We start from the raw sequence: 27649 nt of genomic DNA, 5'->3' as shown, positions 1-27649 counted from the left end.
TGAAAGGTTTGCTCTCTTTAGTTTTGCAAACAACACGGGCACTTTCCTTCACTCTTTTAAAATATCACTTCAACATTTCTGAAGAGATAAAAATTTGCCCAGTTTCTTCTGGAGATATTAACAACCTAATCCTACCCTATAGAAATATGTGATTCAATCAGTAAATAATGTTAATTGAGCACTTAGCAATAGAGACACGTAAGTAAACAAAGTAAGCAGAATTTCTACTTTCATAAAGCTTACAGCCTAGCAAGGAAAGTAAGCACTAAATACAAAATTCTAAGTATGTACGGTATTATAAATATAAGCAGAGGTGTTATGAAAGTATACAATGGAGAGACCTAATAATTAAATCCATGGCATGATGGGATGTTTTTCTGAAGAAATATATTAAATCTGAGACCTGAAGAATTAGCAGGAGTTTGCTAGGAAATGATAGGATACAGAGAAAAAAAAACATGTGAAGGAAGGATGCATGGCACAAAAGAACAGAAAGAAGGCCTGTGTGGCTGTAGCATGAAGTCTTTGTGGGGAGCGGAGGAAGAAAGGAGAAAGTGCCATTTTTTAGGTTATGGACTTTACCCTAAATTCAATGTGAAACTATTAAAGGGTTTGAAGCAGATGACAGAACTAATCTGGTTTGTTGAACTGATCACTCCTAGCTGCAACATAGGGTTAGAATTATAAAATGGCAAGAATGGATGCCGGGAGATTAGGTATACGCCTCCTGAAGTGATCTAGGTGGGAGATATTGGCAGACTGGACTATGATATTGACAATGGCACAGAGCTCATTCCTACTTCCTCAGATGGGAAAAGGTAGACTAGGACAAGGTAGTGATCCTGATAAATGACTCTTCAGTGGGAACTCAAGAATTTGTGAAATGTATTTAATCAACAACTAACCACATGAGAGTCAGGCAGAAAATAAAAAATAAAAATAAAAATCCACCCCTCCCATGCAGGTCACTCCAAGTGTTATTTCTATTGTCATTTAACATGAGGCCCCTTGACCTAGGATCCCACAAAGTCCCATTGCAATTTTCTGGCCAAACCTCTACCTCCACAGAATTCTGAGCTTAACCCTTTGCACTCGCTTGCTTTTTTCTCGATTCCTTTATTCTACTCGGGATTTAATTTTTTAAATACCCCAGATTTTACAAAGCGCGGCAGTAGAATAAAAAACTGGAGTTTCTTTTCATACAAACTTATTTATTTGGATTTTTTTATATTTCAAATTATTGATATATTCAAAGAGTATAAAAAGAGCTGCTACCGATGCTAACCGTGCCGAGTCACACTCGACATCCGAGTGCAAAAAGTTAAAGCCAACAATTTTCCAATCTAAGCCATACATTAAATCAAACTGTTTATTGAGTACTTGTAGCCCTGCGCACAAATCCGTGCGCCAGTAGCTCTCTGTGGGGCCTGGCCGGTCTGTGCCCACTGCCCAGAGGCTCTCCGTGGCCCAGAGGCCCATCTGTGGCCGGGCACAGAACACTTGCCTCATCGCTGGGGCGATGAAGCAAGCATTCCGCCAGGCCGCTCACACTGCCCGCTCTCAGGACTGGGGGACTCCAGCGGGGCTGAGAAAACTGGCGCCGCCATCTTGTGGCTATGGGCACCGCCATCTTTGTGACGGAGTGATAGTTAATTTGCATATTACCCTTTTATTAGATAGGATATCTGTAATGACATTTGATCTGTTTCTTTATTGTAGCTGTGATAAATTCTTCCAGGGAGGTTAAGATTGAATCAATTGACCACTGTGTAGTCATCATTAATGTATCTCAAGAAGACATATAGAAATTCTTCATTTTATCCAACATAAAGACATTTCTACACTCACTATACAGTTATTTATTGAATTTTTCAAATATATATTCTTTTTTCTAAAAAAAGACCTTTTTAAAAATAGATTTTAGAGAGAGAGGAAGAGAGGAGGAGAGAGAGAGAGACAGTGATGTGAGAGAGAAACATCGATTGACTGCCTCTTGCACTCACCCCTACCGGGATCGAGCCCACAACCTGGGCATATGTCCTAACTAGGAATCAAACCTGTGACCTTTTGGTATACAAGAAGACTATTCAATCAACTGAGTCACACTGGCCAGAACTCAAGGAAGTATCAGTAATAATCCAAAATTATAATCCATCTGGTAGGACTTAGTAATATTGGGTCCAAAAATATCTAATTATATATACCATTCATTGAATTCCCACTATGTATTTAACTTCATATCTTTCAACAACTTGTGACACAATTTGATAGCTGAGAAAGGTGGACTTGAGTGAGGCTGAGCTGGCCAAGGTCACACAGCAAGTGGTAGAGCTACAATTCACACCCAGGCCAAGCTGGGCTCTTTGCACTTCTCTAAAACGCCTCTTGTGTGAACTCAACCTACCAGCAAAGGCAGGTGACATGTTAAGTTTAGAGAAAAATTTAAGTTATTCCCACCCCCGCAAGTGGGAAACAGGTTCTTAATCAGTCCTCTTTATACGAATAACATCTAGCAACTCCTTAGTAGGCATCATTCATGTATCTCAATACCTTCATGGTAAAGCATGTAAAAAGTTACCTTTGATTTATTTCAACCTAATTGATGAAGAGTTTGTACAGCAACATATCTTTAAAGTAATACTTCAATTGCCCCAAACTGGAGACAACCCAACTGTTCATCAACAGTAGAATAGATATAACATTGTGGTGTTTTAAACAATTGAATATCCTATAGCAATGAGATTGAACTAACTGCAAGCAACAGCATGGATGAATGTCACAGACATAACGCTTAGTGAAAGGAGACAGACACAAGTGAATACCTACAGTATGAATCCATGTATCTAAAGTACAAAAACAGGCAAAACTAATCTATGCTGTTAAAACGGAGGCTAGGGGTTAACTTTGGAAGGGCAGTGACAGGAAGTGGGCGCACAGGGCAAGGGGGCGTGTATGCTGCTAATGCTTTGAGCTGTTCTCAGGCGCATTCACTCTGTGAAAATTCATCAAGCCTAATGTTTATGATTTTTGCACTTTTCTGTATCTATGTATGACTTCAGTATAGTTCAATAAAAGTTTACTGAAAGATAAAAGCACTTAAAATGATTTTCAGGTTCAGTTGAGACTTAAGTTATTTACAGTACTCTAAACATACCAAAACGTCTTCTATAACTTAAGCTCTGACTTAAAGTTTAAAACATATGTAATGAAAATGATTCACAAAAGCACAAATTTTAAAATAACATAAAATGCTAATAACAATAAGCAGTTGAAAATACTTTTCACAAAAGATTATGAGTGCATTTTAAAGAAGTCTAACTGAAAGATAGGACCAAAGAGAGACTTCAACCATATGGAACCTTGGACTACAATTCCCATTGTAATCATGGGTAAAGCAGCAAATGCTTCGGTTTCCATGTCACCACATGGAAGAGCAGGATAATTCCTACCTTCCTCACAGGGGTGCTGTGCTGCTTAATTAATGTTTGTAAAGTACTTTCAGTTCCCTGGGTGAAAGGTACCACGAAAGAACAAAGCATAATTATGTTTTAATTGCAGGGCTGATTTTAGAAGAAGAAAAAAAAGTGCCTATGAATTGTGACTTAATCAGATCACTTCATTAAAATCACAGCCATGACATGCCTTCTGACTTCTGCTATACTTGAGAAAATGGCCTTTCTTATTTGTTAAGTCTTTCTGGCTCAGCTTCTCTATCTGTAAAATGGGATAATATGCTTTCCAGGATCTGTAAGTATTTCTTTATTCTTTGCAAAGCTCTTGAGGGATCCTGAGATGAAAAGGCCACACACGTTGCTATGAAAAGAAGAAATGCAACCTCCTCAGCTGAGATAAATGCAATTGCTTTTCTCTGGGGGAAACTAGAGAGCCAGATGTCACCTGTCCCTGAAGAGGGAGAGTCTGAGAACAGCCAGTCTGCAGGAGGCCAGGATGCTAGACTTCTGGGAGTTTGTTGGCATTCCAGGTAGTTACATTCCAGTCCCTCAAAGGGTCAGTTGATTCTACTGTGTTTTTTGTTGAGGCCATGTTCATTCCTGCTTATCCACAGGGTTTATACTTATATACAAAGCCAGTCATCAGAAATCCATTGATACATACAACTCAAACTATGACCTTTCATGTATTATGAGATTACCAAACAAACGGAACTCTGATTTTGCTTTCTGAGCCCTGAGACTGGGTCTTTCATGGATCTCAACTCAGAAAGATCAAATAATTATGTTATTGTGGATTACATATTTTAGAAGAGAGGATCTCTGTAAGGAGACATTCTAACTATGTTTTTCATTTCTCCTTTTTAACAGGCTGAGTAAAACATAAAGAGACCCACAAAAAGGTTTTTTGATTCCTTGATGAAAATAAAAGAACTTCAAACTATATATGAACAATATACAGATTTTTCTGGCATTTATTTCCCCCAAACGCATGGAACTTTAGTTATCTGTATCTTCTATATCTTATATTTAGTTAATATGCAGAAATATTCCTCATCACCCCTCCTTGATTAAAGAAAGTAAGTGTCTAGATAGACCACACTACTCCCAGATATCAACCACACTCTTAGGCAATATACTGCTACTTCTGTATGAACATTTTCAATAATTAACCTTCCTTTCACCACAAAGACAAATCATATGGAGGTACTTTAAGAATAAAAAGCAGTATAAATCTGGATGACAATAGATGTGACATTTTAGTAGCTAAAATCCCCCGAAAAGATTAAAATGTCTGTTTCAATGCCTCTGCACCACCAAAACCTTTCAGGAAACAATAGTGATGCATTCCCCGAGGAAAATGTAAACCAGTCAAGTGCACTGACTTAGTAATTAGAGGTCCTGAGAGTTTTCTGAAATCATACTTGGTTATATTTGATGACCTAATTTTAAATGCTTAGCAAGCTATTACTACCACTATATAAACATACTGGGGAATGTCTGTGTAGATATTATGGAATTTTAAAAGAATACACTAACTTATCAATACATTCAAATCATGTCATGTCCAACAAGTCATTTTGAGGGTAGAAGAGAGGGCAATGAAGGGCCAAAGTAATGGTTTTATTTATTTTTTCCTTTTGGAAGAAAACAAAAGCTTCGGTGCTTCTGCTATGCTGGCACAGTGGGAATGGTTTTTAATGATTTGGGTAAGAAAGCCTCAAAAAGCTCCATAGGCTCAGTCTGCCAAAGGACAACCCCTACTGAATAAACAGGGCCCACATCCTCCATGGTCATGTTCAAGCACATGGTCCCCAATTCCTTGGCTGTCAACATGACCAGTCATCTCAGTATTTATCAGTCATTCTTTTCTATAGTTCAATTTAAGGTGGACTGATTCAAACTCCTTCTGCAGAACCAGAAAATTAGGATAGATTCTAGAGATTTATGTCTTAATTCTTAGTGCTTTCCACCCAGCATTTCCAACTCCCTGACACGGTAGGACTGGGTGAAGTATGACCTTTGTAATTAGGCACGGCCATGGGATTTACTTTGGTCAATGAAATGTGAGCAGAAATAACGTGTGTTATTTCCAAGCAGAAGTTTGAAGAGACAGTGAACAATTTGCCAGAGCTCACTTTCCTCCCAGCACGGCTATTGGCAGTGTTCCAGGTGGGGTCTGCTTGGCAGGTGAGGTGCTGAAGTGATAATGGCATGAAGCAGAGCCCCCAGTTCACACGCAGTGGACATGTGTAGTATGAGAAAGAAATAAAACCCACAGCCTTAAGACCCTGAGATTTGAGGATGTTTGTTTCCATTGCACAAGAAGCAATAAAACTGGTGGGGGGCGGGGTGGTGGTAATGGTAGTTAGAGAGGTGGTGGTATTGGGGAAGCTGTGGGAAGACTGGCCCACATACTCCCCTCTGCTGTATCTCCCCTCAGAGGAACAGCTAAGACAGGCAGTTACCGACACAGAGGCCACACTAATTTTTACTTCTTTAACACAGTTGGCCTCCCTGCCTTTAACTTACATTATCACAGCCTTCTCTGCTGCATTATTTAATTTATGCTCTTACAGGATCACTTTCAACCTGAATCATTGATATAAACATTGCTTGAACTTTAGCCCCGATATGATTAGCCAATAATGCTTGAAGAAGGAACATTTTCATAGCATTTGAAAAAAACTGAATGTTTAATAATAAATTACATGAGAACTTAAATTCTCTGAACAAGTTTAAAGGGCAATTTTAGTAAGGATTCAACTTTAAATTAAATAATGGGGGGTGGGGGGGGGAGAGGGAGGAGAGCAGAAATGCCACAGAATACCCCTAGCTATCAGTTAAGTGCTGTATGTTTGTTGAATTGATAAATGAGTAAATGAATGAATGTCTGAATAAATGAATGATGTTTATATCAAAGGTTAGCAAACTTTTTCTATAAAAGGTCAGATAGTAAACAGCTAAGACTTCATGGGCCAATGGCCATGTGTCTCTGTAATAACTACTCAACACCCTATGTAGCCCAAAGGCAGCCATAGACAAGACATAAAAAGGGGGCATGGCTGTGTTCTAGTAAAATAGGACAGCAGGCTGGCTTTGGCCTACGGGCAAAAGTTTGCCACCCTCTGATTTAAAATATTCTCTCCCCTGATAAAATGTATTTTTCTAGCACCCTATTGCCTACCAACTTCAGAACAAGCCATTCAATATATGGAGGCACCTACTAGTATATCTTCCACAGCATGAACCCCCCTCACTCCCCTGTCTCCTCTCCCATTACTCTGAGATGTGTAATCTCCATTTCGAGTAATCTGGACAATTATTTGTATGTTCTAGGTTTTTCCACTTCCTCACCTTTGCTTATACAGTTTCTCTATCTACTAAAAGTGTATTTTATCCTTCAATGCCATTCTCAAATTCTACATTGTCCAAAAAGCTCTTTTGAATTAGTCCAGTTGGATGTGAGCTTTCTCTCCTCTGAATCCCAGAACTGGCACTTTCTCACTTGCTGATTGCACTTATTAAACTCAGCCTCACACTAGTCATGCAAGCAATTTCTTAAAACCGTTTATAAAGCTGCAAGTTTCTAATTGCAGAAGCTGTGTCCTCCTCAGCTTTGTACATCCTGCAATACAGTGATCATCCTATGAGCTCGAATCTTTGAAGAATACGTTGAAATGACACTGTTTTGATTTTCTGTCTCAACAGGATAAAAAGAGTTCTGATTGCTCTTAGTTTTCCATGGACTCCAAGATTTGCTATCTCTGGAATATGTGTACAGGCTGCTTCTCTGTGGGGTCATTAATCTGGCAGAAAAGGAAATAACCTTGTTTCATGTGGAGCTTTAAAAATGCATTGGGAACTAGAATTTTTGAAGGTAGCTGTCCTTTTAATAAATTTTGGTCTAGGAGCACAAGGAGGGACCTACATCCTCAACTGCTAAGCTTCTAAGAGGTTAATAGGAATTGAGATTTTACAGGTGGCATTCCTAAGGACTTGCTTACAGATGTGTCCTTGTGAGTGCAAATAAGAAGTTCTGGCAACTCAGACATTTCTCCGGTGCCTGCCTGCAATGCAGAGAGCACTAGGAGAGATGGAAAGATAAATAAGATATGAGCAGGACTGATACCAAGGAGTTAACAGTCTAGTCAGGGAGACAGACACAGATTCAAAGCCTGAAATACAAAGTGGGCTGAGGTGAGAGTTATAATAGAACGTGGTGAGATGATAGTGCAAAGAGAGAAATTAGTTTTGATGGAGGCAGGAGACTCTGGACAAAGAGGCCTCACAGAGTGGATGGGATTTGAGCAGAAACCTGGTAGGAAAACAGTGATAAAGACGTGGATACTGTGATATCCTGGTGTGGTAGAGCTGGCAATGACCTCAGACAACCTTCTCTTTTATCTGATAAGGAAGGTGAGACCCAGAGAGCCACCATGACCTCAGGCAACCTCCTTGTCCCCCTCCCCTTTCAGGCCATCCACCTCCAACTTCAAAATCACATGAGGAGGAGGAGAAAAAAGAACCTCAGATGAGAATATCTCCATTCTGAGGCATTTGTGACAAACATCAGGGGCATCAATTAGTAGTCTGACCCCGGAACAACAGCCAAGGCCAGGGAGGTCCCTGCTGGAAGCCATAGCCTTTGGTAGTTATCAAGGGACCGGATTTAGCTGCTAGCAAAATCGCACCTGGGTCCTGTAACTGAGGGCTGCAGAACCTTGGCAATGGAACAAAAGCTCGCAGTGCATTGGGAATAGATCAGAGCGAGCTTTAAACTCTAGGTAGGGAATCTTGTGGAAGAGTCCCAACTTCGGTTCAAAAGAACAGGTCTCAAAAGCAGCCAAAGAAATGATGATTTGCCCTAGAATTACAGGGTACAAAAATCACAGGGGCAGGCAGGGTTTGCCTTCTCACAGGCATATGTTTCCCTGAATGAGTCCAGGAGAATAAGCACAGCTGTCCCAAGTCTCCCTCCTTCCCTGCACCCCACTCCCTCCCCACCCCTCTGGTCCTACCACAGTCAAGGACAACACAACCCTCACTATTGGGCTGATGCCAACCCAGAAAGCCACTTCCCAGGGCGAGTCAGAGAAGTAGCTAAGGCCCCAAAGAAAGCCCTGTGGCATTTTAATTTAAATAGATGATTCCGTTCCCTTTACTCTCATCACCTAACAGGGAGTATGTAACTGAATAATTAAACAACAAACCTCTATTCAGTTATTTTAGATCCACAGGAACAGCTGGGCCTTTTGTTCTTTCCAAAGGAAACACAGACTTTATTAGGATCCATTTTGTTTCTACCTAGTTCTCTCTCCTCTATATTCTTTCAACCCCAGATTCCAACCTCTCTCTCCCTTGCCACCATGGAAATACGTTGCACTCACATTAATCCACTGATAAAAAAAAGTCCTTTTCCCATAAAACAAAGAAAATATTGGCTCCAGATAGCAGATGTAGTAAATGGTCTGATAAAATTCTGAGGGTTTATCTCTTTTGAAAAAAAGTTACACTTATTTTCCACATATAACGCACCCAAGCTAAAAGATGCTTGACATTAACATGACACAAATAATCCATTCAAGTCCATGCATTTCCCAGTGATGGAAACCACTGTGTTTTCGAATGGCAAGCAAAGCATCTTTTATTAATATTATCAGTTTAATATAGTTTATATCAGTTTGCTGAGCACTCTGAGGGTATAGGACTTTTCCTAACCGAAGTTAAATAAAATGTGATAGTAGAATATTAGAGCTGGGAGAAAGGGCATAAATTACAAGCAGACTCTATCCCAACCACTTATTTTACTGTCGAGGAAACAGGTATAGAGAAACCAAAGTCCACAATCAGGACAAAGCCTCAGAGCAGGTTAGGAAAATCCCAGCCTAGAAACCATCTGTTGGGGTCGCTTTCACTGTATCTTGTATGTATCTCAGGGAATGCTTATTTGCTGAGAGAACTTTCCATTGAGAAGTCTCTGTAAGACATGACACGAATTCACTAAGGAACACTCATCCCAGGCTTGTCCAAATCCCAAACCCAGTGGCATCCTCCTGGGAGTGTTACTTAGCTTTCTATCGAGGTTACCATAGAGACAAAGAGCAAGACTCAGCATGGAGGGAATTTTTTTGCACGAGAACTAGCACAGGGTATATAAGAGGTTTTCAGGAAATGCTTATCAACTTGCTATAAAAAAAACGTGGAATATATTTTTAGGATGCAAGGGATGCTCATTCCCAGAGTAGAAAGTCCGTATAGATAACCTGGAAAAGTAAGGAGAAGGCAGGAAACATTCATGGATGGGGCAGAGGAGTATGTGAGGCAAGGGGAAATGAAGAGCTCTCCGCTGCTCTTCTGCCTCAGACACTGCAAGGTCATTGCTCACACTCCATTTTTTTTCATTTCAGATCAAAGAATCTGCATCTGGAAGCCCCTGATCACTGCTATGGGCTCAAGGTCTCATATTCCAAAAAGATTTGGAAAAAAAGACTAAAAACTATTAACATTTTGCTTTGTTGCCTCACTCATGCAGAGACTCAGGTAAATTAAGAGGCCATTTAACAATTCTGATTCTTCTTTCATGTGCATGAAAGATGCCTAACCTAGCCTCCTCTCCACTATTCACCAAAAGCTGTGAAATCTGGGTATTAATATTTCTCTTATAGAATATTCCTTATTATTGGAATAAGGAAATCTCTGGAATGTGAGAATACAAAGTGGGGCAAATCTACATTTACAGTCGTTCATATGGAAAATACAATAACATATATATATATATATATATATATAAAAAAACCCTAATACGCAAATAGACCGAATGGCAGAACAACCGGTCACTATGATGTGTACTGACCACCAGGGAGCGTGCGAGGAACATGGCAGGCGTGGGCAGCAGGCAGCAGAGCGCGAACATGGTGGGCATCGGCCTCAGTGGGATGGTGGAGCAGGTGAGCGGGGGCACCAGACCAAGGCGGGGCACCGGTCGCTGTCATCAGGGTGAGCCTCTGGTGGTTACTGAAAATTCTTTGTTCCCGCACACTACGGTCCCACCTGGAGTTCGCACCTGCTGCCGGCACCGGCCCCACTCACACCCAATGCTGGTGCCAGCCCCACTCATACCCACAGCCGGTGGTGGTGGGAGCGGGGCTGCGGGCAGAGAGGGGACCGGTGCCGCAGCAGAAGGGGCTGAGCAGGGGCAAGGAGGATCGGCTGAGACCTGTCCCTGTGCCCACCGTAGCCTCTCAGCCCACAGTTCCTTTCAAGGTGCATGAATTCATGCACTGAGCCCCTAGTTAATAAATAATAATACGAGAATAAACTCTGTTTTGTGCATTCATAATTGTAAACCCTCACTTGCCCCATCCTGTATAATTATTCCATGATGAGCTACTAATTATACTGAGATCTGCTTAGGACACACTTGTATTCAAAGACCTTTGTTACCGCTGACTTGTTCAAATGCCCACATTGCTAAAGTAGCAGTAATGTTTTAGAGGTACACTCAGAAGCTGTGCTAGTCAGGGAAGCCAGAGGACAAAAAATATTGTAATAATTATATCTATTTTTCTGCAAGGAGATGAAAACTTTACAAATCGTCACAAATGAAAATCTTGTTATTAAAGAACTTTAGTCTCAACCCACTACCTGCTGCCGCTTGAAGAAACACCATCCCCAAACAAGGCAGAAAACTGGATAAAGTGGTTTAGTGTTGCCATTTGTGTAGCAGAGAAACCCACTCATCAGCACTAGAAACATTTTGATAAAACTTACTCCTCCCTTTCTCTTATTGGATGGCTTCCTCATTGAATTAACTTGGTGATTATGAACAAGCCAAGACAGTCTTGCTAAGTAATTCCCCACCAATCCTGTGCTCCTCTAGCACTGGAGATGCTTTCAGGGAATTGTTTGGCTGCCTGAGAATTCCAGGAGCCAGGTCTGGGTCAACTGAACTGCCATTCTTCTTGTCCCCAGCTTCAAAACAGAATTATATATCTCCCTTCTTTGTCACCCACCATGTCCGTTTTATTACTAAGACCTTCATGGTTTTCTTCAGATATGTCCTTCATGGGTCTTCTCTCCATCCTACACCACCTTCTCATCAAAAATTAGGGCTAGTATATCATACACTGACTATTACAACATTATGTAGCCAACCTCTATAAAACAACTTCTCCCCATCTGAATGCAACCTGTGCACCTACGCCAGGCATCACTTTTAGTACGTGCTAAAACTTTTCACAGACAAAAAAAAAAAAATCAAAGATATTGAATTTCATTCCAAAGGCTCCACCCTATCTCTGAAATCATATTCCCAGCAAATCATTTTATAAAATCCTCTAGCCCAGACAGGCTAATTTCCTCCCTGAGTCATGGACTGTGATGTTTATTCCTATCTATGGTCTGATTCATGGAGTTCTGCTTAACAAGGTATTTATTTAATATCTCTGAGCCTCAGTTACTTTAGCGGCAAAATGGGGACTTTGTGTGGCTTTGTTTTGGTGAAGCTCAAATAAGAATCACTTAGTTACAAGTTCTTTCTCAATTGTTAGGCTCTAGAAAAGCTGTGGTATGATTCCTCTTGGTCTGCACTCACACTGTACCCCAACATTTGGCACCTCATCATTACTCACCCCAACATTTCCATGGTGTCCATGGGTCTCTACCAAACTTGACTGTAATCTACTTGAAGGAAGAACTTGGATTTTTTTTTTCCTAAACAGGTGATCTGACAGGGTGAGATCTGGCCAGTGTTCTTAGTCTTTCCACGGCCCAGCTCGAAGTAGCCAACAATCCACATCTGTCGATTGCTTTCGCTGGCCATTAAAAATGAATGAGGGAGAACAGCAGAATCTCATCTCACCAAACCATCTTTCCTACTAAGGAAATGCAACAAAAATACATGGTGATTAGGGAGAAAATATCTGAGAAGGGCTAGAAATAGTGTGAGAAGCATTCGCCACAAAAAGCCACTTCCTAGTCTGGGGGACGTTGAAATTATGATTTCCAAGTGGTGACTTGAAACCCAAACCTTGCATTTTGCATTTTACAAGCTCAGGAAAGGCAGGCAGCTATAGAGAGGCAACCAAATATTGTCAAAGACAGGGACCCTCAGTGAATCCCAATGAGTGCTCAGCAGCCTGATTTAAAGGTAGTCACGACTCACAAGGATTTTGTTGTCTCTCCCTTCTTTCCCATCCCCTGCCTGTACCTAGAGGAATATGTGTGTGATTTTTTTTAACTGCAAAAGAAAGCGCGCCCCTAGTTACATCGTTTAACAGTCCTTCAGTCTTAAAACTATGATTTATGGTTAGCAAATTTTAGTGAGCTCATCCTTTCAGATTACCCAACTTGCCCCTAATCAAATATCTTCTTTCTTTTCCTTTCTCCCTGGGGCCCCCAGCTGCCATTGCTCTTACAAGCAGTCATTTCTCCTACACAAAGATGGCACGGCCCCTATTATTTCTAACTGGCCATTTCTAAAACACAATTGTACACCTTGTAAATGGAACAATGCTCAGGAATGCCAAGAATTAAGGGGCTATCAGAACATTTAAAGTCATCTATAGCAGACTTTTATCCCAGATAAACAATCTCAGTCAGTCTAAAAGTTTCCTGAAGAGGTGAGGACACAATCAGTAAAATTCTATAACAGCCTACCACCTAGCAAATTAGCAGAGATTTATTTTTTAATTGTCAACATTCACTCTGGGAAATAATGTGACAAAAAACCCACTTTCATACATTACAGGAAAAGGTGTAAATTTAAAAAACTCTTTTGGAAAAAACTGTACAAAATGTATCAGGAACCTCAAACTATTCTTTTCCTTTGATTCAGTAATTTTGCATCTAGAATGGGCTTAAGGATATAAAGCTGAATACATAAAATATGTAATGCTTCAAATATTTATTAATTATAATTATTATAATGGTAAAAAAGGATCAACTTATGGAAATTATGATACTATATTGAAGAAATAGAAATTGCAACCACATCCCTCAACATGGTAGAGGGAGTGAAGAGTTAGTTACAAAAGAGATATACTGCCATAGCCGCTGAAGCACACACCAGAAATCCCAGAGGAAGTTCAACAGCTTTGTTTGGTTGGTGGGTTGTTTCTGAGGCTAATGACATAAAGAGCTGATGGGATGAGATTTGTCGCACCTCCCTTGTCTTTTCTTCAAGCCCTATTATAAAGTAGACAGCAACTACAGTTTGCTCATTGTTTTGCTCATTGAAAATGAATAAGGGAGAGAAGCAGAATCTCACCAGAGGAACTCTACTACTCTACTGTTAAGGGAAAAAACACACATAATGATGAGTGATAAAATATTCATTGAGTGGTTGGGATTTGAGCTGAGCCCCCATACTCCATTCAATTCATTCCTAGCTCAGTTCCTTCAAGACCCTCGCTCAGAGCCCATGGCACCACATTGGAAAATATCTCAGCTATTAAAGTGCTGGGAAGAGTAACCTGCTAACATATTTTTATCTATTATATTAAAGAATTGCCTGTCTCTTCTTGGTACTAATTGACATTGCAACAGACTTCCTTCCTTTTAGTTTAGTCTGGGGTTCCCAGACTCTAGGAATGGGGACATAGAGGTAGGCGGGTGGATACTCATCTCATTATAAACTATTATGCAATCATTAAACTAAGATGGGGAAAGGCAAAATAAAATTATAAATGGGAATTGGATGATGTTATTTCCACTTTTCATCCCCCCTCCCAATTTCCTGTAAGAAATAAGTGCTGTTTTACTATTTAAAATTTAAAAAGATATTAAAGATAAGTCATTTTAAATAATAACTTCATTCTTAGCAGCAAAAGTTTCAACCTGTGTGCCTTCCTTGCTCCAACAAATGGTTAACTGCTCCCTTTGCCGGGTAGTGCACTGGATAGAAAGATGTGGAAGTCACACCCATGTTCTCAAGGTCACAGATAACTGGAGGAGAAAGAGAGTGCTATGGATCCAGTGATAATATATGGGTAAGTGTTGCAACCTAAGCATGTATTAAATACAACAGGAGCACAAGTAAAGGAGCAATGGGTTCTGCTGGGAGTAGAGTATGAATGACCGGGACTTCACAGAAAAAGAAACACTCAAGCTGAGCTTAGGAGGAAGTTTCATTTCACCATTTGGGGGTAAATGATGGAAGAAAATTCCAAGCAGAGAGAAGAGAATGAAGAAACATGATCAGGCTGGGAACTCAAGAAGGTATACAACAATCAAGAAAAAGATGATGACGGTGTGATCACATGGCAGCTTCAGGGGGAATACAGGGAAGGGAGGACTTGAATGAGCAGACAGAGGCAAAGTCACAGAACTTAGGGACGGATTGGCTGTGGGAGGTCCAGGAGAAGGACTGAAAAGTGGCTCCAAGTTTCATAGTGTAGGCAAACTAACTACCCTAATCCTAGATTTAGTTAGGGAGGTAGTGAGGCCATTAACTAAGTCAAGAATATAAGAGGAAGGGTAGGTGGAGAAAGGGGAAATAGAAGATAGGAACTTATTCTGGACATTTGGAGACTGGGATGCATAACACAGAAAAAGAAACATGATACTGAAATCTGATGCAAGGATCAAGGGTTAGAGGTTGATATTTGGGAGTGGAGGTTACTGTCCAAATAATGGTCAAGGTAGCAGAAGAGAAACAGCCTCCCAACCACCCTTCCTGGTTCCAGATCAGCCCTCCCCACCATGCCCACCCTATTCAGTTCTTCGAATTGAGCTGCAGAGATCTTTCAAATGAGGAATCTTGCCATTTAATGCCCAGCTTAGAACCCTTCGCTGGACCGAGCCTCACTGGTAGTCAGAGGAATGTCATTTGAAAGGACAATGAGATTCTATTTTTTGCCTGCTGGACTAGAAAAAAATTAAAGATTGATAACATCCACTGCTGGTAAGTACATGGGGAAATGAGCACTGATATATTTCTGGTAAAAGTGCAAATTGCTATGATATTTTGGGACATCCATTACCATTTTAAAATCTCATGACTTGAGATCCAGTGATCCCCACTTTTAAAACTTTTTTTAAAAACCACAGTAACAATACAAAAGGATAAAATGGCTATCCATATTAAGTAGTTGTATGCAGCTGTTATAAATGAATAATGTTTATATATGTTTGGATTTGGATCTAGAAAGATTTTTTGTGATAGATTAAGTGAAAAAAGATAATGAGTTGTCATGTTCTATATGATGATTTCATTTCAACAAAAACAAAAAAGTGACATATCATAGTAGCTATGCTAATAATAGCTAATATAAACAAAGTGCTTACTTTTTACCAGGTATGATTTTAAGTGCACTATATGCTACTCATTTAATACTCACAACAACCTTATAAGGTAGGTAAAAGATTGTTATCACTCCCATTTTACAGGTAAAAAAACTGAGGCCAAAATAAATTAACTTGTGCAATGTCACATAGCTGGCAAGTAGCTCTCTGTCTGAGAGCCCACACTCTAGACCTCTGCACTATTCTACCACACAAGTCATCAGAGAAGAATAGGGTTAGAGATTATTAATTTTTTATACCATTGTATTGTTGGACTTATTAAGAAATGTGCTATTTCTATAATTTTATTTTATTTTTTTTAGTGAAAGATTTTTTTTAATTTCTTTATTGATTAAGGTGTTACATATGTGTCCTTATTCCCCCCTAAAAAAAAAAAAAGTTCAGTAGAAACATAGGGGAAAGAGACTGCAAAGACTCTCAATTGTCCTTGCAACCTAAGTTCATACTTCCTTCCTTGGCCTCTTCTCACAAGCAATATCCTTCCCACATGGTTCAGTTTTCTAACTTGCTTGGTAACTACAGGGTAAGGTCCAGCCAGCCGGTGATTAAACTGCTTGCATAGCTTGGACATCCATTTTATACAAGACAATGACAATCCACGTTCATCAAAGCCTTTAAACGCATCCGAGTTCCCGGCTTGTGGGGGAAGAGGTGGGGAGAGAGGAGCTGGGCTTACCAACTCACAGTTCGTGTTTCAGAGCCTGATGGCGCCTCTGAAAGGACATCCATTATGAGTGAGCACAAAGGGTGCTGCCTTGTCAGGCCTGACAGGGAGCAGACTGAGCTGAACAAAGCTCTGGGGCCTTATTTATGTGGCAGCTCCCAGCTGCTGAGGATGGGCCTCCTGTTCCCTGGGAGTCAGCAAGCCCCTCAGCAGGTCATTCCCAGGCCACTGGGCTGTGCTCATCTGCAACCAGAGACCCAAGGATGGAACCCAGAATGCATACTCAGAATGCCCTTCACAGGAGTGGCTGCCTCCCTGCAGTCAGGTCCAACCTCAATTCCCTTCTCTGAAGATTTCCCCATCAGAAAGAGCAGCCCTTCTCAGTCTACACTGTTCTTCCTCAGAGCATGTATCTCTCTACCTGACCAGCAGATATGTGTTCACTTCCCTCGCCAACACCACCCGCTCCTGGACTTCCAGGTAGCCCAGGTAACTGGCACCCTTTGAGTCACATCACAGGGCAACTGGGCTCTCACAGGAGGACAGAGGTTCATGCGGTGGGGACTTGCTTTGTTCAAAGGCACACAGTGAGTGCACAGTGTTCAATGCATATGGGATATCAAGATATATGAGGACATCGTATGTGGACATATTTATTACAACAAAGTTTTCTTTTTCACTAACAATTATGAATAATTAATACTTGGAATAATAATGCCATTCTCACTCAGTACATGCCAATATGCTTAACATGAGTGGGTAAGGAAAACATTTTATAATGCTCATAATATAAACACACACAATTTTTTTAAAAATACACATATTTAAAAGTCATTACTCAAGTTTTTTCTTTTGATAGGAGAAGACAATTTAAAAAATCTAAAGACTAGTAGTTTAAAGAAGGAAAGGAGGATCATGCTAAGCCCCTTTCAAAGAACATTGTTTTCTCTCAGAGATGACTCGCTCAGCAATGCTATCCTGGCCTCACAGAGACAATTCCCATTAGAGAGAGAAAATTAGAGGCACATCTTGAGGCACCTATCATCCTGGGTGTTCAGAAATCTGCAGACCCAGCGTTTCTTCAGTGAATTTGCAGTAAATATATTGGTCACTATTTTCTTCCTCTTTGTAATTTTCTGTCCATTTTCTAACTAGTGAGGTCCCAGCGGGCTTCCAGTTCTCACGTGCAACCACACTGTCTACCACCCCACTCACAGAAAGACAGAGACAATGAGCTTTCTGAGTTTATAGAAACGACTTCCTGCCACCGGAAACCATCACTAACCTAATGCCAAAACCTTTGGTTTCACCACTCATCACCTGGGATCACCATGAAACTGATTCCCTGATAGGCATTCAACAGAGGGCAGAACATGGGGGCATGTTCTGATTTGGGGTTGAATAGGGTGCACTTGTTGCCCTGGAAGGACATCTTTCATTGACGGTTGAAATGCAGTTTCCTGTGGGCAAAAGCTGTAAATGGGCGGCCCCCTTTTTTGCTGAACATGGAACAAAGACCTGCACAAGCATTAGGCTAATTTATCTTCCCCACATTATAAAACTGAACATCCCATCAGTTTTGCAAGTAGATTTATTGAATATGCAATTTTTGAAACATGATTTTTACAGACTCATAAAAATGTCAGCAGCATCTCCTCTCGCTTGGTATTGCTACCACTCAGGTGCTTTGGTGGGTATATGCTGCCAGTGGAATGATGCTGAGCATCTGATGTCAGTGTACGTCAGTTAGGTCCATGGACACCAACTATACCAACAAAGCTGGCCAATGGTGTCATAAATGCTGAGTGGAAGACTGTAGGTGCATAACTGCAGATCATCACAGCTGACAGACAGACGTATTACTCAAAGCTTGGCTTCCTAATGAGAACAGCCAAAGAAACCAACTTTGTGGATTAAGGCCTATCCTACCTAATAATAGACAAATATTTAAATTGACCGTACCTTCGCTATGCCCATGATTGGCCATGAGGTGCGGGGGGGGGGGGGGGGGCGGGACTCAGGGTGGCTGGGGTGGCTGATTGGGTCGCCAGCAGCGGCGCGAGCTCAGCGTCTGCGCCATGGCTGTGCTGTGGCACAGAAGGGGCCTCTGGAGCAGCGAGCCCACATCCCTCCACGGACCATCAAAAGCGGGGGAGCTTGGTGCCTGGTGCACCAGTGGACAGGCACCCAGCTCCCCCCCCCCCCCCCCCCCGATCGAAAGCGAAAGTGTGGGAGCTGGGTGCCTGTCCGCTCCGGCACCAGGATGGCAGGTTAGACCTAGGGGACCCTACACGTGCATGATTTAATCATGCACTGGGCCTCTAGTTTTACATAAATGCTGGGGATTGGAATATGTACTGACTCTAGGTACCAGGTGCTCAAAATATCAGGTCAAATTTTCATGTATTATTAAAAATATTTGTTTTCCTGCTATGTATGGGGTTTTTTGTTTGCTTATTTCTTTGGTTTTCTTTTGTTTGTTTATATCTAGCTCTATTTCTTTTAGGCTCAGATTTTTCTTCTGAATTCCAGACACATATACCATTGATTAACTAACATCTCTACCTGTAGGTCCCAAAGATGCCTCAGTCTCAGATTGTCCCAAACCACACTCTTCCCTGGCCTCCCAAACCTGCTCCTCCTCTGGTGTTCCCCACGATAGTACGTACAGCACGGGGAGTGGCTTCTGAACCAGAAGCCTGGGTGTCAACCGTGGCCCTCTCTTCATTGCACTTCCCATATCCAGTCTATCAAGTACAGTGCAGCACAGGGAGGTGGTTAGGAGCCCAAAGCCTGCCTCTACCACTTATTAGCGTGTGTCCTTGAGCAAGTAACTTAATGACTCCATGCCTCAGTTCTTCACCTGAAAAACACTATAATAATAATATCAACCACACATGGTGGTTGTGAAGATTCGACGAAGTAATGAATGTAGAGCTGAGAATAGTGCCTGACAAATGGTGAACACTCAGCAAACATTACTTAGTATTAGTTACATTTTCATACACAACCTTTTCCTTTAAACTACCTCCTCCATAGCCTCCAGGCCAGTCTTGGTTTCTTCAAACTACAACTGCACTCTTCTTGCCATTCTCACGTTGTTGCCACAGTGATCTTTCTAGGGTTGCCGTCCTTGGGTAGGGAAACTGAGTGAGCCCAGGCCTATGTTTGAGGAACACAGCGTGGGGGTCACATGAGCCACGGAAGCTTCATCTTTCTCTTTTTGTATGAATATCATTAAAATTCAATTTTGACATCTCTGTCTTAAACTATATGCCAGGGGGCCTACAAAATATGCCGGCAGCACAGCCTTCTTTCAAGTTAGTGCAAATACGTTGGGTGGCCCCTGCACTGATAGACTTGCCCTCTTCTTCCAACCCCAGTCTTCTAGGGGCTGCCGTGGACTAAATAAGGAACTAATTGAAAGCAAAGTCTGTATCATTTATCTTTGCACCTGCAGTACTGCCTAGTGCCTGGCCAGAGTGGATTTTCAAAAAATGCTTGAATGGCTAGTTGGATGGTCACTGTTCTGTAGGTGCAGGCCAATTCACTATTATTTCACAATAGAGTAAGTCAGGGCTATAGGACAAAGGTGAAACCAGAGGCAATTTGGTTTTTAAACCCTCAATACACTAGCCATTCACACTCAAGCCTGTAAAAGGAGATTAATAATGATAACTACCTTGTAACACAATAGGTCACCCCACCCCACCTGTGTTTCCACATCCCAACCAGGAAGACTAGAGGAAGGTTTGCTAGAGTCTAGCAGAGAAATAATTCTGGAAGTTGAGAACAACTGGCGCATTTATTCATCTAGCAAATATTTATTGAATACCTTCTATGTTCCTGGCACTGCCCTCATGGGGGACCAGGACTTCTATATCATACAATTCAAGGGGGTGTGGTTCATGCCCTTGTGGAAGGTATGGGTTAAGACCCAGTCTAGTTTATACACAGCATGGCACTGTATTTGGGAACTGATTTCTTTCGATAAAAAAATTAGTTTTCTTTGAATGAAATTTTTCATTGTTATTTCCTCTGACAGTTTGTTGATCATAATGCACACCTTTCAGTTCACACAATGCTTCATATTTGAACAGTCTGACTTTTCTCTTTTAGTCCCACAAAGACATACTCAGACCTTCTGGAGCACCACAACTGGTAATTAAGAAAAATGGAGTGTCAGATGCCACAGAAAAAGTATCCATCTTGGAGGGGAAACCTGCTTGCTTTCCACCCTGGAAAATTGGGTGTTCAGGTGAATAAAAGTTCAGTTAATGTTCTAGGTCCTAATCAGTCATTGACTCATGTGACCTTTGGTGGATTGAGTGTCTCTGCTAGGCCTCAAGTTCCTTCTCCTTAATAGGTAATAGATATCCCCACACCAGCGCTAGGATAAACAAGGGGCCACCTGCCCCTCTAAGACTGATCACCAACAGCAGAAAGAAGATACAGATTCAGAAATGCCTAGGAGTTTGAAATAACCTAAAGATTATGGGAGGGAAAAATGGCTTTTCTTAAAGATCTCTGGGTTTTCTCTAGAAAGGACTCACCTCTTCCTGCACATGCCTTTCTTGGCCTGAATTCTAAGAATTTTATTTAAAATACTCAGAGTACTCTCCCCATCCAAAACACACACTCCTTTTGAGTCCGCATACTCTTGTAAGGTATTTTTCAGCTATGATGACCTTTAAAATAAAATATTTAAATAAACTGAACTCTGATCTTTAACAGTGGTAAACAAGTTTTTCAAACTAACAAAGCATATTCAGATACACTGCTTTCACTAAAGCATGATTATTCTTTGTGGGAATAAAGGATCTTTAAACCATTAGTAATATAAAATTACCTATAAGATCTTATTTTTTCCCCTTCTTTCTTTCTTTACTTTCTTTTTCATTAATCCTCACCCCATGATATTTTTTTCATTGATTTTAGAGAGGGTGGGAGGGGGAGAGACAGAGAGAAACGCCGATGTGAGAGAGACACACCAATTGGTTGCCTCCCACATGTGTCCTAACCGGGCTGGGGATTGAACTTGCAACTGAAGTATGTACCCTTGACTGGAATGGAACCTGAGACCCTTCAGTCTGCGTGCCAATGCTCTAACCACTGAGAAAACCAGCCAGAGCCTGAGCCTATTTTTTCCCTTCTTAGTGCATCATTTTAAAATCTTATGTTGAGTATCTTATAGTGTATATAATATAATGATTACATTATGTGAATAAAAATATTTTGAATGACAGGCTCAAAATATTTTACCAAGAGGATTAAAGCAAAATATTTAGAGAATGCTTCTTGTATTCCTTTCCTGTGATTGCTGTAACAAATTACCACAAACTTGGTGACATAAACAACAAAAATTTATTCTCTCATAATTCTGGAGGTAAGTTCAAAATCACCATTGCCAGGTATCGACTGGGATTTTATGGGACACCTGGTGAAACTGAAGAAAGTTCCATTATTATAGATAAATTCCAGAAATGTCCAAGTCTAGAAAGGGTCCTCAATGTATTTTACTTAAACTTGAACTAAAACCAAGGATAGACTAAACATGATTGAGAACAGTGAACAACAATGAAGTACCCAATATTGTCAATATATATGTATAATTGTTAGGATCTGGTTCTCTGGCTTCAGCATGTATCAGAACCCTGGAGAGCTTGTTAAAACACAAATTGCAGGGCTCCACCCCAAGTAGGTCTGTAGTCAGCACAAGAATTTGCATTTCTTTTCTTTTTTTAATTATTGACACTATTACAAATGTCCCCTGTTTTCTCCCGCTTTGCCCACATCCACCTAGCTCCTACCCCCTCTCCCTTGGCCTTTACCATACTATTGTCTGTGTCCGTGGGCTATGCATATATGTTCTTTGGCTAATCCCTTCACCTCCTTTTATCCAGTCCCCCATCTCCTTCCCCTCTGACATTTGTCAGTCTGTATTTCTAACAGATTCCATGTAATGCTGATGTTCCTGGTCCAGTGGCCACATTTTGAGACCACTGAAGAACATTTATTGAAGGTCTACCATGTTATAAACAATAAGCCAGAAGCCAAGGGCACAATATAAATAAAACAAGTCCCAGGGCTCAAGGAGCTAATGGGTGATAAAGTCTAGAGGCCAAAAAGATGTAATATGGATCATTTTGTTATACAGTAAATGCCTGATGATCCAATGACCCAGGTACCCCAACAGTTCAACTTTAGTCAAAGGTAGAGTAACAAAGAACATCTTGATGTCCTGAGAGGTTTGCAGCCAAGATTGTTAGGATGAACTTCCTTAAGTGGCCAAGCAAATCTATTATTAAGTCAGAAATCTCTCAAGAAATAGAAAAGTAAAAGGAAAATCCTAAGTGAACTTTTCATCAATGAAAGGTTCATATAATAAAGTTTATTCAATGTTATATGGCAGTTAACAAAATAACTATGTGCTAGACTGACTTTCATCAGAAGCAGACGTCAGAGCACCATCAAGAAGGCACAAAACATTCTCCTACAACATCTGTATGGGCTACTGCTTCAACTTTGGGTGCTCCTGAGTCAACTTTGGATGGAGATGCCGACAGAGATAATGCCGATGAGTGCTCTCAAGCATTTGGTCTTAACAAATATTTATTCTGCACAATCTGATGTTGTAGTTAATGTTCCAATGGCATGTGTAGCTATTACAACATTTATAGGATTCACAGCAGTTTGATGTCATCTTTTTAAAAAAAATGTATGCAGTACCTTATATTAAACAACGAACATTTTTTTCTTCTTTTAAAGCTTTTTAAAACAGTTTTTGGTTATGTCAAAGACTCCTATATTTACCAATATCAATGTTCTTTTTTACCTGACTGTCAAGCCTATACTATACTTTTAATCTCCCTAGCACTAGGGTGTGGTTGTGTGACCTAATTCTAGGCTATAAAATTAAGTGGATGTAATGTGGACTCTTCCAGGTCTGACCCATAAACATCTCCAGTGCATAGTACTCACTCTCTTTCCCATCACCAGCTGAATGGACAAAACACCAAAGCTTGGGAGCCACATGACAGAAGGAAACTGGATCTCTGAACGGCTAAATATAACATCTCCCCACCCCTCCATCTGAATGAAAAATGAATTTTATTGTGTAAAGCCACTGAAATGTGGACATTGTCTAATACAGCAGTTAGCCTGCCCTGACTAATGAGTATTATCATTACTACTACTCATAAAGTGAATGTTTTAGAGAAAGTAGGAAAATGTGATGTAAATTACATATATATGTTTACTTTAAGTTTCATACTGGTAAAAGTAAGGTATTTGGAGATATCAATAGAATAAGGCCTATTGGTTAGGAAAATCTAGCATGATCTTACCTGTACTGCTGTTTCCACAGAGATTAGCATAGAGTGCCAGGGCATGGCAGAGGAGAGAAATTTCTCAACCTGAGAACCAGGGTAACACGAATTTAAATTATGATGCAATAAGCATGCGTTTTAGATCAAAATATATTGGAAAAGCATCGTTGGCTCACTTAACCAAACCTAAAAGAAATCTAGCTGTTCAGACCATAGAAATCATCATTCAGAAGCAGTTATCCATTTGGTTCTTGACCATGATTAAAGGAGCACTGTATATAGAAGGAAAGAGAGCAGCTTGGGAAGTCTGGGCTTAGAAAGTCACAGCAAATGTCTCTTTCTCTCACAGTGTTCCACCTTTTTTTGCATGAGGGGATAGAGAACTCAATACCACAAGGTAACAAGTCACTGCAGTAAACACAGATCCAAACTGACTGTGCTGACATAGGCAGGGAGGAAAGCTGTGGCCAACATCTTAGCATCTCACAAGCACAAGGACTTATCATGCCTCAGACACAGCATAATGATTTCCTTACAGCAATTCAGGGTACGGGGAGAGGGGAGAAATCAATCTCAGGTCTTCCAGGCCTCATCCAGGATCTAGCCCTAGTTCCTTCCTCCTGTAAAAGTCACTTGCCGATGAATCATCAAGAGCCAAATGCCCTAGTCTGTGTTCCTGGGAGTGAAACTCAATACTCTTGTCAAAGAATTTATTCTCTTGCCAGGGCAGATGAACATGGGTATTCCCAATTTTTTTCAGAGTTTCATTGCCCCTTGCCTTCCCAACCCCCCACACAACTGTTTTCTTTGTCTCTTGTCAAATACAAAGAGAAAGAAGCTACTTCTTAAATTTCTGCTCCTATTATGTGAACATCTGTGAGCAAATAAACTGTGAATGTGGTTTTCATCTTTTCCCCTGCTTGGGACCCACATTTCACTTCCAGCCCATTGAGGCCCAATGCACCTGGCAGAGATGAGTCAGTGCTCAGCGGGGTGGCTTTAAATCCATAAATGATTCAAAGGCAAGAAACAAAACAAGGACTCCAGCCCTTTCACTGAGAGGAGACTGTGTTTAGGAAGATTATCACCTAAGGCCACAATTCAGGAAATTATTTTTCAATCTCAAAAGAGCTGATAATGCAGAGATGAAATAATTATTTCCTGAACACTATTGGAACAATCCCTATCATTTTCTATTTTGAGTCCACATTAGTTATCATTATGAATGCAATAAGAACTTAACCAATATTCTACTAAGCATTCTAGTAAATATAAACAAACGGAAAATTTAAAGCGAAATAGCATGTTTGTCCAAGAAAGTACATTTCAAATGACCTATAGGACACGAATACCTGAAGGAGTTATTTTCCACAGTATGCCTCCGGGGCCTCATTGCATACATTGAGGAGCAACAGAAGCACTGGGACACCTTGATCTGTTGGGGTCTGTTCACCTTTACTTTAAGAAAAATTTGAGAATTGTCAAGCTGAGCCAAAAATAAATAAATAAATAAGGCACCCTAAATGCTTTTGGAATTGGTAAGACTCACTCCCTCTTTAGCTTCTCAGGATGCTAAAACCAGACCTGAAAAAGAGACACAAGGCTTTGGATATGGCAAAACAAATCACCTGTTTCTGAGGATGTTCAGTTCAAGAGGGAGTGGTGCTGTCATCAAGGGAGCAGCCTGAGGGGTTAGGTCCCAATTATCCACTCCCATTTATTTAAAGCTTCTTGGAAAAGCAGATATTTTATTTACAGATCTATGAGTAAGAGTCTCCCAAATTCAGGAGTAAGAACCTCCCCATTCATTCTTATTCGTAGTGTGTCTAAGGGCAGTTTGGCCATCTTAGGCTTGGAAAGACACGGGATTCAGCTGGAGGAGGTGGGAAGACGGCACAGCAGCAGGCGTGCAGAACAGCATTGGGAACCTCAGCCATCATCTCTACTCTCAAGCAGCACTCTTTTATAATAAGAGCTGCCCTTCTCTTGGTTCCTTGTCGTTGGTGTATTTGAAAATGTGAGGGGTCACACCATCCTCTTGGGTAAGTACAAAAGATACAAATCACTGAGTAATGACTGTAGGGGAATCCTACGATTGTTCATTTGTTCATTCATGCATTAATTTATTAAACACGTAAATATGGAGCCCTGCTCCATGCCAAGCACTGCTCTTTGTGCTGAAGATACATCTGTGAACAGATGGGGACCCTGTCCTCAGGATGCCTGCATTCCCAACAGGGAAGCAGAGAACCCCCAAATGAGTCAATAATCAAACTGTTGATTGTGATATGTACAATAAAGGAATTAAACTGAGTGCAGGGACAGAAAGAAACAAGGAAGACTCACTTCAGATGGAATGTTCAAGTAAAGGTCTCCCTGACATTTAAGGTGACATTTAAGCATTTAAGACTTGAGGCATGAGAAGGAGCCAACTCAGCAAAAGCCAGGGGGAGAGCATTCCAGACAGAGAGAAGAGCAAGCCCCCAGGTCCCCAGGGGTGGAGTACGGAGCAAAGGCCAGCAGGCTTGGATCAAGGTGGGGAGGAGACAGGAGCCAGGCCCTGCAGTGGTGGTAGTTAGGCACGCACATGGTATTTTAAGGCAATGGGAAGACTTTGAAGAGTTTTTAAGCAAGAAAATGCCACAATATGATTTATGTTTCAAAAGTTCTCTTCGGCCACGGTGTGAAAAATGGATTGAACAGGATAAGAGTGCAAGGTTGTTATGCTAAGATTTAAATTAAGTTAAAACATGGTCTGTGCAACCAAGGAGTTCATATATGATGTGACACAAAGGCAAGTGAATGAATGATGATGGTACATACGTGCAGTGAAGTACATGTGCCCAAAGCAGTACCAAGAAAGAAAAATGGTGTCTGTCCTGGTACCTACCAAATTATGCCATGTCAGAATAGAGTCAAATGATTATACTAGTAGATGACATTACCTTGTATAATTAATACATTGATCTACATGCAGTTAGTAGTACAAGTTGAAAACTACTGATCATTTTATCAGAAACTGAAGACTATATATAAAGCAAGAGATTTTGCTAGTGATTCCCCAGCTTGGAAAAAAAAAATCATGTTTCAGTATTTTATGGAAATCTGTTTTGGAAGAGGTTCTCTTCTGACAAACTGTCATCCAGTTTTTCCTGGGTACAGTAATCCTGTCCTGGTGATGAATATTAAAAAAAAAGAAAAACCACCTTTCTAAGTACACAGGAAGATTTACTTCTCAGAGCTGTTAGGCGAGAAGCTTAATGAAAATGACCCAAGTTCTTTTCTATATTAATGAGTCAGCAATGGGGTAGCTGTTCTCAGGGTCCAAGTAAACAGTCAAGATGTGTGTGTGATGAGAGCAGGGTTAGGAGGCGAGGGGGCTTGTGGTTGAACTGGGAGAAAGGTGCAAAATTGGGAACTAGGAAACAAGACTGCCTACCTTCACCCTCTTTCCCCCTGCCCCACCTATAGCAAGGAGACTGACGCCGAGTGTGGCCAAATAGTCTGGTGGCAAAGCAGAAGAGGGAAGGGGGCTGGCACCAAGGTGGAGGGATGACGTTTTCCCTTCCCTACTTTCACCATCTTTGTCACCTGGTGCCCGAGATATGATGACGAGTAGGAGTGGACACATGTGGAAAGTACCACTCTGCACGTCACAGCCAGTGCACAATCCAGCTTAGCCATTTACTCACTGCGTGGTCTTAGGTTAGCAACTGCTTCCATCTCTAGTTTCCTCGCCATAACATGAAGACAGTGTTCCTTCTTACCTTGGCTTCAAAGATCAAATACAAGGTGAGTTGACTCTATGTCTCTTTTCTCTTCTCTTCCTTTCCCCACTTGAGAATCTGTACTGCTTTGGGGGTCAGGAAATTTATCCCCACAACAGGAAAAGCCGTGGC

Source organism: Cnephaeus nilssonii, assembly GCF_951640355.1.
Source record: "Cnephaeus nilssonii genome assembly, chromosome: 1".
NCBI lineage: Eukaryota > Metazoa > Chordata > Mammalia > Chiroptera > Vespertilionidae > Cnephaeus > Cnephaeus nilssonii.
Note: the sequence above shows the minus strand (reverse complement) of the source record.